The 13,345-nt window shown below is 39.6% G+C and overlaps 1 protein-coding gene and 1 pseudogene across 11 annotated transcripts in view; one reads left to right on the top strand and one right to left on the bottom strand.

Annotated features, from left to right (window-relative positions):
* The window catches only part of SCHIP1 (schwannomin interacting protein 1), a 535,265-nt gene that overhangs the window by 509,736 nt on the left and 12,184 nt on the right, over positions 1-13,345 (top strand). The gene's annotated exons all lie outside the window — the stretch shown is intronic.
* On the bottom strand, positions 8,410-8,538 carry LOC142874873 (uncharacterized; annotated as a pseudogene).

The following is a 13,345-nucleotide window of genomic DNA, read 5'->3' as shown; positions in this document are numbered from 1 at the left end:
AATTTGTCTCTTTTGTTTAAGTTTTCAAAATTTCCGACATATTTTCTCATTTCACTGAAAGTATTAATTTTAGTTAGGTTGTTTGAAATGTTTTCTTCTGATCTCTACATTGTGATTTTTTTTTTGAGTTTATGTTTTTTTTTTTTGAGACAGAGTCTCGCTTTGTTGCCCAGGCTAGAGTGAGTGCCGTGACGTCAGCCTAGCTCACAGCAACCTCAAACTCCTGGGCTCGAGTGATCCTTCTGCCTCAGCCTCCCGGGTAGCTGGGACTACAGGCATGCGCCACCATGCCCGGCTAATTTTTTTATATATGTATCAGTTGGCCAATTAATTTCTTTCTATTTATAGTAGAGACGGGGTCTCGCTCTTGCTCAGGCTGGTTTTGAACTCCTGACCTTGAGCAATCCACCCGCCTCGGCCTCCCAAGAGCTAGGATTACAGGCGTGAGCCACAGCGCCCGGCCTGAGTTTATGTTTTGTTTGTTTTGCTTTCTGCCCATTAATAATTAAGTATAAGACACTAAGGTGTCTGTAAACTGTGGCCGAGGATTGTTGACATACATCACCTGCTCAGAGAGCCCTTCTCTGAAGACCCTCCTACCTGTTACTTTCTCTCCTCTTATTCTGCTTATTCTGCTTAATCTCCTTACCCTAATTTATTTTTCTTTGTGGCCCTTAATCACTACCTGACATTGTATTACATATACTTTATAATCTGTTTCTTGTCTTTCTCCAGCGCTAAAACATAAGCTTTGAGAGAGCAGGACTTTGTCTATTTTGTTCACAACTATTGCCTAAAATAGTGTCTAGTACATAGTCACTAAGTATTTGTTGACCAAATGAATGGTGTACTTCACTTTAGAGTGGTTGAATAGGGACACAACTCTCATTGGGATGCATCTAATTAAAAGTATCTGTGGCTCTTTTCTCTTGGGCTATGAGTTGCTTCAGAGAGGAACTCTTTAACCTCATCTTGAGTGATTTTAAGCATGATTGCCAGTGTTTTAAAACTCTAGTAGGGGAAAGGTTGCAAGTTTAGCATATAGAATTTCACTTAATTTTCCTGAATTTAGTAAAGAGCACCTCATTGCTGTTTCAGCTGGGACTCAGCATGCCCCAGTCCAGAGCCCCTTCTAGTCAACCTCTTAAAACAGTAAACTTCCTAATTCTGCCAGGCCACAAATAGGCAGAGCAAAGCAGAAAGCAGGTCTAGACAATCCTTTCAGGTGTTCAACAAATCCTTCTTTGTGTTCGGTGTTATCCTATTCCCTGTCTTCAGATGTGCTTGAGCATTTCTGAGATTCTACAGTGCAAATGTATGTGCTTCCTCTATCAGCCACCGCTGCAGGCACATGGCAGATTGAGGTAGTTCAGTCAAGTACTTCCCATCCATCTGCATACTACCATCAAAAAACTTTTCAAACTTTCTCATGTGCTATTTTCCCTTTTTCTTTGTCTGTGTTTATGCCTTCTTTCTTTCTTTAATATTATTTTAGTAGAATTCCAGAGGCAAGAATAGATAACTTTCAATATGACATGGTTAACTAGAAATTTCAAGAAGGTTTTTGCTGTTTTAATGGTAGAAATATCTTAAATAAAATCCTTTGCAGAAACCACATATGTAAAAATAAAGCAGTCTCCTCTGGTTCAGGACTGAAGGAGAAGGGCTGGGATAGCCCTGCCCAGGAAATGCCTCCTCCACCCTAGTTGCCCCTGTCCATGCCTCCTTTGGTGCCTCTCTCCACCCCTACCCTACAAGCCCCAGAAGCCTACCTGAAACTCTTCTGGAAAAGCAAACTTTGAAAATCACTGAGTCATCTACCCACTTTGGAGGCAAAGACATCTAAACATATGTGTTTCACAGTAGCTCATAACAAGCTACACTTGTTGACTCACCATAAGGAAGATTATTTATATCCTGTTCTTTCAGATGCTTTCATCTCCACATTCTGGGATGAGATCATCCACCACAAGAACATGCTGACTTTTTTGGATCCCCCTCAAGATGATGTTCAATAATGAGACAAAATGTTTCTAAGCAATATCACTTTATCCCTGTAAATTTAAAGTCTGCAAAGACTGACTGTCCTCCCCCTCACCAGTAATGATACAGGAGAAAAGACTTTTGGAATGCTCAGTTGCAATTGTATAACCTGTATTCCCTATCCCTGTTAGAATTTTTTTTTCCTAATGTATTATAATCCCAGAAATTCTTCATTGAGCTGGAAATGCCTTACCTCTTACAAAATTACTTGAAGGGTGTCAAAACTTTTGAGTTTACCACTATGGTACTCCAAAATGTACCAGAGCTCATGTGTTATATTAGTTAAATAATCAGAACCAAGTAAATTTTATATGAATTTACTCCTCTGAAGAGCTCAATACCCAATTTTAAATGAGGCTGAGGACTTAAAATTAATTGGCTAACTAATGGGTTCTGAAGTGGTGAGCTTACCTTTTAAAGTGGGGCCCACTGAGGTGTGTAGGGTCTTTGCCAAACTAATGGAGTTCTGTTTATGTCTTTAAAGAATGTGCATTTACCTGTAAAAATTAACCTCATATACAGTATACGAGAAATTGTGAAGTAGCATGGTCTGGGAAGACTGGTGTTTAAGCTGTTCCAGCAAGTGTAAGTTCTCAGTTGTCTGTTGAGTTTCAGCTCCACTGGATTTTTCTAGATGGTGCTATCTCCTAAAGCACTTTTTAAAAGAATGACAAACTGTGAAATGTAAGCTAGGCTTACAATAATCTCATAAAGACATTCCATGCCTAATACTGCAGCAAAAGAATGTTTGATATTGCTTTATAACTTAACTAATTAAATTTGAGTTATACTGAAATGTGGTAAATATAGGAACTGTCATTTTTTCTTCAAAATTTACTAATCCTTCTCAAACTGAGACTCTATGACCTTTATCATTTTTTTACTTTAAAATGTTTCAGTAAAAATTGTTAAAAGCTTAAAAGGAAATGAGAAAAATGAATTACCTATTTTTGAAATAAGGTTTCTAAGAAATATTGTGTTTAGTCATTTTCTTGAAAAAATATTCTTTTACTTTTATTACTAGTATACTACTTTCCTATGAAATATTCTTTCATTGGCCAAACTAATTTTCCGTTAGCATTATATTTCACATTAGTAGTTTAGATAGCTTAGTGTTATTAAAGAAATAGGAACTGACTTAGCTGCTATGGAAACACAAGATAGAGTGACTGTCAGTAATAGACATCCAGGTACTCTTTCCTTTTTCACACATTTCAACCTGAGCTGACGTCCTTTGTCTTCATCTCCTTTCTTCTTTTCTCAGAGTAACCACAAAATAAATCTGATTCTCACCGCTCTTCTTACTTCACCCCAAGGTACATTTTATTTACATACAAAAATATATGAACACAATCTAATGTAGTCTTTTTCATTAAGTAGGCAGTGGAATGGTATAACCTAAGAGGGGCTATACCAGGAGTCCTCAAACTTTTTAAACAGGGGGCCAGTTCACTGTCCCTCAGAGCATTGGAGGGCCAGACTATAGTTTAGAAAAAACTATGACCAAATTCCTATGCACACTGCACATATCCTATTTTGAAGTAAAAAAACAAATGGGCAAAAACACCCGCATGTGGCCTGCGGGCCGTAGTTTGAGGACGCCTGGGCTATACTCTTCTCTCTAAACACTGAATACTACGAAAAGCAGAAATTCCCCAGAGAACTTTTGAGCAGCTGCTTTGAATAATGATTATGGTTTACTTATCTCACCATTGTAACATCTCAAATCAAACCTCCTTTCTTGGACTTATAGGTTTATTGGCAAATGGCTGAGACAAGACCAATAATAGACACCTGCCACCTTTTGTGTTTGGGCTGGAAGGTGGGAGTCAGGGGGCACTCTCATGACCCAGGGAGTTGTTATCAACTGGAGCAATAGTGCTGAATCTAGAGAGACTTTAAAGAAATAGGATTCAGGCAGGGCACAGTGGCTCACGCCTGTAATCCTAGCACTCTGGGAGGCCGAGGTGAGTGGATTGCTCAAGGTCAGGAGTTCAAAACCAGCCTGAGCGAGACCCCGTCTCTACCATAAAAATAGAAAGAAATTAATTGGCCAACTAATATATATAATATAAAAATCAGCCGGGCATGGTGGCTCATGCCTGTAGTCTCAGCTACTCGGGAGGCTGAGGCAGGAGGATCTCTTGAGCCCAGGAGTTTGAGGTTGCTGTGAGCTAGGATGACACCACGGCACTCACTCTAGCCTGGGCAAGAAAGCCAGACTCTGTCTCAAAAAAAAAAAAAAAAAGAAAAAAAGAAATAGGATTCACAGGGGCTTTGATCATGAGGAGCTGAATCTGTATATGTAATCTGCCGCAGAATCACAGGTTGAACTAGCATAATTTTGCCAGGAAAGTGAATCATCCTCTTGTCTACAACAGTAATAATTTTTGTGTAATTTCCTGAAAGAAGTAAGCAGAATGGTAATGTCTACCCAGCATTGCTGAGGAAAGAGGTTTTCCTGTTCCAACTTGATGAAATTCACCCTCTGTGGCATCTTTCTTGAAATAATAGGTTCATACTAGAGCAACATATTTATTACATGCAGCATACCTTTAAATTTTCATATTAATCTCATACATCTGTGCTAATGGTTTGTTTAGAAAACTCTTCGTATAAGTAGTTCCAAGGTGTGTCATTGCAAATGGTAGCTTATTACTTCTTTTATTATTTGAAAAGCCATTAGGTAATCTACAGAATACCTATCTTATTTTATGTCCTCTTCCAAGCATTAACTCTAGTATTCTGAAATATTACACAATTTCAAAAGTGAAGCAAGATTTGAAGTGGATCTTTTGAGGAGTAATAAGATTAAAATGGCAAAACAAATTTAATTATGTAAGCAATCCTTCTCCTTCACAAACTCGAAAGAAAAGCAAATTGGTATTTGTGAAATTTTCTTTGTCTAATAAATAGCCTCACTTTACAATAATGCCCATGACCCCAGTTTAATTAGATGCAATTAATTTTGTGCAAGCCGAATTTGACATCTTGCTAGAGGGATAACCAGCTGTAGCCTGTCTTATGAATTTTTTTTTTTATCACCAATGAGAATTCAATTGCCTGAGCTATTGCAAAAGGGTGGGAGGTAGGGAGAAAAAGACCACAGGGCTTCATTTTATATTTAAAAATGGCTCTGGTGGACAGTGGAATGTTTAATTAAAAGAGCTTCTAGGAAATATTTTTCATTGGTGCATCATCTTTGACAAGTTATGATGGCTTTATTACTGCAGTCTGCACTCCCTTTGGACAGTGGTTGCACACATGTGTCTGGACACACCCAGCTCACGTGACAGGGATCCTTTGAGAGTGCACAAAAGCATTCACTGCTGCTAGAAAACAGATTCACTGACCGCAGTTAAGCCATGTCATCTGGAGGTTCAGCACCATCCTTTTGCTAAACCTTTCGTAAAATTTTCTGTGCCCCTCTGATTGTCCTCATTCAGATTACCATGCATATTTTAAAAACCCAGGGAAGAGATTTCTGATGAGGACAACAACCCTGATATATTGGAATTTTCAACAGATTGCCAAAGGGAAAAAAATCCAATGACCATAATTTGTGCAGTGTTTTTTTTTTTAAGTGGTTAGAATATTTCTACATGGTTTTAGAAAATCAAACAGTGTCCTTGAAAATAATATAAAAAGCTCAGATCCTCCCATCTCCATCCTCCATTCTTCCAGTCTCCTTGTTTCACTGTTCCCAGACTTGTGTTTGTCCTTCCACCGTCTGTCATGAGATGGTGTATCCACATGCTCTATTCATCACTGTGCCTTTTCACTCAGCCACACATTTCAGAGCTCTTTTTAGATCTGTTCATGAGGAAGACAGGGTAGTGTGGTGGGTAGGAGGGTAGGAGCAGGGTCTTGGGGACCAGAGGGCCTGGCTTGGAATCTTGACTCTGCCACTTATTTGCACTTACTAATGCCTTGGGGCTCAGTGTCCTTATCTGTAAAATGGGGTAATATTTGTACCTACTTCATGGGGTTACTGTGAAGAAGACAAGCAAAGCATTCAGATGAGTACCTGGACCAGAGTTAGTGCTGTGTTAAGTGTTTGCTATTACAGTATTTTTAAAATCATTTTTATTTACTTTTAGACACCATTGATTATAACACAAATACATATTTTAGGTACCACTGAAAAAGGAAAATCACTGCTGATTAAATGGTGACACATGTCTCCTTAACACTTAGAATTTTGTTTTAGTTATTATTGAAAGAGTCCTTTTAGACTTGTTTGGACATATGCTTTTATCATGTGTCTCTGGTGCATGCAAAAAAAAAAAAAGATGAAATATGTTGAGTTAAGGTAGCCCTGAAAATTTTTCACGTTCACAATCCAACTCCCCACTTAACCACTGTCCATGAGAGCTGTCAGTGTCTCAGCCTCATGCTCTCAGGAGATGGCATGCGTCACCTTCCAAGCCACTGTCCCCCACGTTGCAAGGTTCTAAGCTGGAGCTTTGCTGCTCTTATCAGAAGGCACGAACAGACAACAGAGCCCACTTCATCCTGAGACCTTTACCTGGTTTGTTGGCTGATAGAGTTACAGTCCAGTTGTGCAGTCATGCCACCAGCTGCCTGGGGGACAAGCAACTGTGAGCTGTATCCTGATTTTAAAGATGGCAAAATATGAAGAGCTACACTTCATAGAATCCATGCAATTTTCTTTTTAATGACTACTTAAAATTCAAATGGCCACAAATTAAATCATGAAAGAGAATGTTTTTGAGATGAAGCTTACTATGGAATTAATCCTAAATGGTGGCCCCACAATGTTTTTAAACATGAACATAAAAAGTCATAAAAGTAGTGCTTCAGCATAAAAGAATTTGCAGTTAAGATTTTCACCACTCTACTAAGTGAAGTATCACAAGAATGGAAAAATAAGCACCACATGTACTCACCAGCAAATTGGTATTAACTGACCAACACTTAAGTGCACAGATAGTAATAACATTCATCAGATGGAAGAGGGGAGGGGGGATGGGTATATACACACACGTAATGGGTGTGATGCGCATTGTATAGGGGATGGACACACTTGAAGCTCTGACTTGGGTGGAGCAAAGACAATATTTATAACCTAAACATTTGTACCCCCATAATATGCTGAAATAAACAAAAATAAATGAAATTTTAAAAAAAGATTTTACCTAATCCAATCATGTATCTCAAAAACACACACAGGCACTGACTCTCTACTGCCGTATGGACTTTTTCAAAGTTCTGAAAGGGGACAAGCATTTCTTCTCCAACTTGCATTGCTCTAGCAGCTAAAACTTATTAGCAGGTGGGGAAGATAGAAGTTAAAACTCTGAGCTGAGCAGAATAAATAGGCTGGCTTTGAAAATACAAAACCGTTAAATTTATATCAATTACTTCAGAGTCCCCTAATTTACTGCAGATCCAAGGAGGAGAGTGGGATTCAGACTGGGTTGGGAAGGGATGTCAACAGTTGAATCAAAGAGTCCTTCCCCAGAACTGTTCACTTATAAGAAAATATGTTTCTTGCTGCCCATGGATCTCCGCCCACCCACAACGCCCTGCCAAAATCAAAAGCCCAGCCTGACTCACATGTGAGTCATAGTCCCTGCATAGACAGGGTCTGAGTCAGACACACAGACATCCTCTTCCAGCTGTCAAACCTTGATCCTACTCACCTTTCCTCCAACACACAAGCGCTGATTGCTCTCATTTTCTTTTCCTTTTTTAATTCCTGCTAACTGCCCACACGTGGGCATTCAAAAAAAGAAAAATCCAAAATCAACTGAATTTCTTCCACCAAACAATATTTAGGTATATTTTCTGCCATTTTTCCTGTGCATATTTCTCCAATTTTGTTTATAAAGTTGGAATCATGCTTGGTTCTGTTTATAGCCCATTTTCTTTCACTTAACAATATATCGGGAACATTTCTTCATATTCATAACAGTTCTTCTATGGTGTGTAATTTTACTAACTGCATTGTAGCTCATCAGACATTTCACCATAATATACTTGATCAATTTCTTACTGTTAGGTATTTGAGTTGTTGCTAGCTTTTTGTTTGGTTTTTGTTTTGCTTTCTTTTTTTCATCTGTCTTCTCTTCTTCCATTTGTAAATTTATTCCGTCCTTCTTAAAGTGTCCTCAAGACAGACTCTCCTCAAGAACCAGCTTTGTGATCTTCTGTAATTTAACCTCTCTGAGCTTTTGTTTTCTTATATGAAAAATGAGATTCACAATACTTGCTTTCTGTGTATCTGAGGGTTAGAGGTAAGATATGTATAATCCCTGGCACATAGTAGATGCTTAAAATGTTAACTTTTTATTTCAGAATATAGATCTCTTGAAGATAATTTGGCCTTAATTAAGATAGTAGACCACATTTATCACCTATGAAAGATGGCTTTTTATTCCTATTATCAGAACACGCCTCATTCTGGTTTTCCATTCATGCTAGAGAACATTTCTGAGGAACTATAGAAATGATCCCTGAAAGTATAGTCTTTAGAGAACATTTCTGTTGAAAATGCATTTTCCCAACATTAAGATCCTATAATTCCAAATTTAATTACAAGAAAGTGGTCATTAGTGAAGGAAATGGACACTGCTGTGGAATTAGAACCAACAGCTGTCTAAAGAATGCAGGTATTTATAGCTCTCCAGAGATTCTGGTTAGGACATAGGGGCTGATGTTTCTCCAGAGAAAAGCTGGTGAGTGGTAGTGTCCCGTTTCTGTTAGTTGCTTAAGCTGGTGGGAAGATTCTGAGGCCATGTGGTGTTAGGTGCCTACCAGCCATCATGTGAACATGCACAGATAGAAGGCTTCAGAACTAGCCTTAGAAGAAGAAGCACAAAATGTGTAGGATTAGAAGAAAACCCAGAGAGGGCCATTCACACTCTAGCTACCTTTGGAGCTGCTTTCCTTGGCTTTTGAGTTCTACAAGTGCGAGTGAGTTCAGGGAAGGATGTGAAGAGACATGCTGTCCCCTCCCCCAATCCTCTCTTTGGCACATAGAGACACCATGAACTTCTCTGGGCACATAAGTGCTGTAGGGGCTGATTTCCTATCTCTCTTCTGCATTTATCCTCCCTGAACCTCAATTCACTAAGACCTCCTTTCTTCTGCAGTTCTCTGCTCTTTTGCTCTTCTTGGTTAATACTTTATTAATGTCCAGGTAGCAAAAGTGTTTGTTTTCTCATATATAAGGTAGGGAGTGTCTACTAGTGTTTTTGGAGTTCCCTTGTAATGCTCTGTATATTCTGCACTTCTATTTATACATTGTGATTTAATGATCCAAGAACTTGGTACCTGTCAGAAGACCTGGTTTTTTATTCCTGGTTCTACTACTATGCATCCATTTAATATAGAGGTGCCTATATAAATATAAAATGCCTTCAAGGGCCAAGAAGAAACATAAATGGGTGAAGTAGCCCAGATAGATAAAAAGCAATACTCAGCACCAGCCTGTTAGTGCCCTAGAGTTTACAGATCTGTTATTGCCAGAGCAGCAAATGAATAAGTAAATGAACAAACAGATGACCTTATCTCTGCCTGTTGGACCATCAATATTTGCAACTGTCATACAAATACCATTCTTTATAAAAAGTCCAATAAATTATCATCCTGTGCATTATATACTCCTTAGCAAAGGAAGGTTAATACAATCCCACTAAAATAAATAAGATACAGCACTACGTTTTCACAAAACAAACATTGGGAAGCAGAAACTTTGTCTTTGTTTTCTGTTTGTTTTTTTTTTTTAATAATAGGCATTTCTGTAACTCTCATGGTAAATGCCAATATGGAACAGACAGCAGAAAAAAAGAAGAGAAAGGGGCATGGTGTGCAGAATGGGAAAAGGGTTTTACAACACTTTATCAAGAAGTTGAAGTACCTTATTTTAGCCTGTCTCAACACATTCCATTGAGACCCCATCACACATAAAGTACATCTAAAGCTTACTCAAACCTCAGCGTTCCCACATTCTTTCTTCATGACTGATTCTCAGGAAAATGAAATGTGTTTATAGCTACCCTTGGGTAGTTACAATCCATATTTTATGTTTCATCACCTTTGAAATTCTCATGAAACAGAAAAAGATATGGTATAAAAATATGGGTGATTATTCATTATGTATAAAACCTTTGAATAATGCATCAAAGATCCATTAAAATAAATGGAAGTAATATATTTTAATGGCCCAGCCACAAACTAGTTGGGGATATTGAGTAACAAATGGCACAGCAAGGCCAAGGCTCTGAGCTACACTGGTTGTAGCCAGATAATGAGCAGTGCATATTTGGAATTCCTGGCATATGAGGAGTCCCCTCTTGCTCTCTTTCCTAAGGAAAGCCATACAATTGCCTTGAAATTATAAGAAAGTACAGGAAGTATATGCCCTTCAAAATTACATTGCCAGACAGGATCTAATAAATCCAAACCTGAGGTTAAGTGTAGTATAGGGAAAGGTCACTGGATTCAAAAATCAGAAGTCCATATAGTCTCTTGCTTTGTGACTTTGTACCAGTTATTTATTGCCACAATGGTGACGTATAATTTAAAAAAAAAAAAAAAAAAAACACCTGCCTCAGTAGCATATAATGATAAGCCTTTTTTTCTGCTTAGGATCCTATAGGTCAGCAGGGCAGTTCTGCTGATCTGAGCTGGGCTCAGACAGGCTTACCCATGTGTCTGCGGTCAGCTGCAGGTTGGCAAGGTGCCTTTCCTGCTCTCAGCTAGGCTTTGACATGTGTCTAGGGACAGCCGCCAATTGAGCTCCGTGCTGTGAAGTCACTCTGCCAGCAGGCTAGCGAAGACTTGTTCTGAGGGCGGTGGCAGGGTTCCCTGAGGGGAGGCTCGGAGCTGGAAGACCATCACTTCCTCTCCTTCTGTTGGCCGAGACAAGTCACACGGCCAGCCCAAGCGTAGGGAAATAGACTCCACTTCTTGATCACAGAAGCTGCAGACACATTACCAAGGGGACAGATATGAGAACAGGAAGAATCGGGACCATTTTTATAATGAGGCTGTCACAGGTCTGGGGCAAGTCATTTGACTTCTCTGAGTTCCATTATCTTGCCTGTAATCCATAGGTAATAGATTATACAGCCCAGGGAGAGAATGTGAGTGAACATACTTTAAAACTAAAATTCAGTGCAGTAGGTCAAGTGCAGAGAACTAAAGCACAGTGGGCAGGGGGATAAAAATCTCACCAAACAATCTTTAAAGAGTTATATAGGGATGCTGGTGCCCGGAGATTCCCATTTCTAAGATCAGAGAACAATAAATAGTTCTGGGCTTCAGACAGGCTTAGACCAGCCCAATCCCAAGGCCAGGGCCAAAGGCCTGATTCACAATGGCTACTGCCCCTTTAGAAGTTACTGGCAAACTTTAGGACTATGGTATTGTTTTTCTTGGGGAATAAACTCTTCTTGTCTTGTCTTTGTATTTTGAAAGAAGTGTTATCTTTATACCAAATCATATTACCACTTGGGTGGGCTTTTGAGATATCCCTTAGTAGTTAAAAGCTTTTCATCTCTTCTGTCCTCTCATCTCTTCCGTTCTCTGCATATTTTAATATTATCCCAGTAACAGTAGTTGGGAGTCAGCACAAGTGTTTTTTAAATAACAGCCCTCACTGGAAATGCCAAGCAGACATGGCTGCTGAGCAGCCTCTGGACTAAATGCCTGTCCACTCCTGGCCAGTAGGCACGGTCACACAGAGACCACTTCTGCTCACACAGAATGTCCCAAAGACATACTTAGTCTTTATCTCATGTTTGGGAGCATTCCTCATCCCCCTCTCCAGACCCTTCGTGCTCCCTGTCAGTAGCTCTGGGCGGCAGTATTGTTTTCCGCTGCCATGTGCTGCATAAGGGATGAGAGGTTTCTGGGATGACCAGGACAGACCTTTCAGAAATGAAATCCAGACGCAAGGCAGACTTCCAGCAGCCTTTGCAGGCAGTGCTCTGCTGCTAAATGCCACTCGAAACATCATGTAACCTTGAATCGGATACTTTGAAATTATAGCTCTAATTAACTAGATGAGGATGGTGTTTTGTTTCCACCTCAAACTGTGCTTGAGAGATCCAGGCAAATTAGGCACCCTGCAGCCTGGATTTTGCAAGACTGGTTAGAAGGGAGGCCGGTACACGGCAGTGTGACGGACAGGGGCCCAGGGAACCCCAGTTTCCAGAAGTGAGCCTCGGGAACAGCTGCGCCTCCCCGGGGGTGGGGGTGGGGTGGGAAGGGCCCAGGAGCAGGGGTTATCTGTCCTTTGACCTGTGACACAGGGGCCTTCGGTAGCACCGGGTGCTTCCACTCACCCACTCAGGCTGCTTGGGAGCTGTGGTTGAATTTCACCCAAAGCCGACTTCATCTTAAAACCGCTTAAAGGCTAAAGGCAAACAAATCCTTCTTGAAACCTGAGCCCACTTTAAGATGTCCTTACTAAAATCCCCTCTGAACCATTAGCTGTTATGTCATGTAATTTCCTTTTCCTGAGAGTAACATTCCTGGTGATTACTGCTGTAAGGAATTATAAGTCTCCCCCTATAAGAAGCTCTCTTCAGTTTCCCATGGCGATAATGTGGCACTAAGGCGATTTTCCAAATTTCTACCCAAGGCGTTTTTTCATTTCACCCATACTACTAATTCTCTCCCCACTTCCACCTTTTCTTTACCTTTCCTGAGTTAGAAACACTCTATGGGATAGTTGATTTAGGTATGGGTTAATCCTTCAAAGAAAGGTCAGTTTGAGTGCAGAATAACAGAATTTATGATCAAACCTTCCTCTGAATGAAAATGTGTATCTTTGGACATTTCAGACTTTATTTTGGTTTGTTTTTGTTTTGTATTTTATATTGCAGGTTATATTTTTATAATCTGTGTATCTGTTAGCCAGACACTTCAAGACTTTATTCAATAAATAGAAAATGCTACATAAAATTAGATTCCAATTAAGGTTAGCCTTTAAAATGTGTGTGTTTTAAATTTGCAAACAGCTTTCTTTCCCACCATCTGCCAATCTATAGAGCTTGAGTTTTATTATTAAAAATGGGTTGATTTTTTTAGACCAACTACGGACATTAAAATTTTGAAACTGTATGGGATCATAGAGCAATCTGAACATATTAGATTTCTCCAGAAAAAAATCCAATAGAAGAAAGTTAAAAGGAAGCAAATCCCAGCTCACTAGAAGGATGCTGTGCCTAAGAGTTAAAGACAGCTCAAGTATCCTCTGTTGGAGAGTTGACTCTGCGATCAGAAATTGCTGTATGTAACTAGGCTAAAGATATTAGAGTAGGTGACT

Source organism: Microcebus murinus, chromosome 1 (assembly GCF_040939455.1).
Source record: "Microcebus murinus isolate Inina chromosome 1, M.murinus_Inina_mat1.0, whole genome shotgun sequence".
Lineage (NCBI taxonomy): Eukaryota > Metazoa > Chordata > Mammalia > Primates > Cheirogaleidae > Microcebus > Microcebus murinus.
The sequence above is the reverse complement of the archived record's forward strand: the minus strand, read 5'-3'. Positions and strand labels throughout refer to the sequence as shown.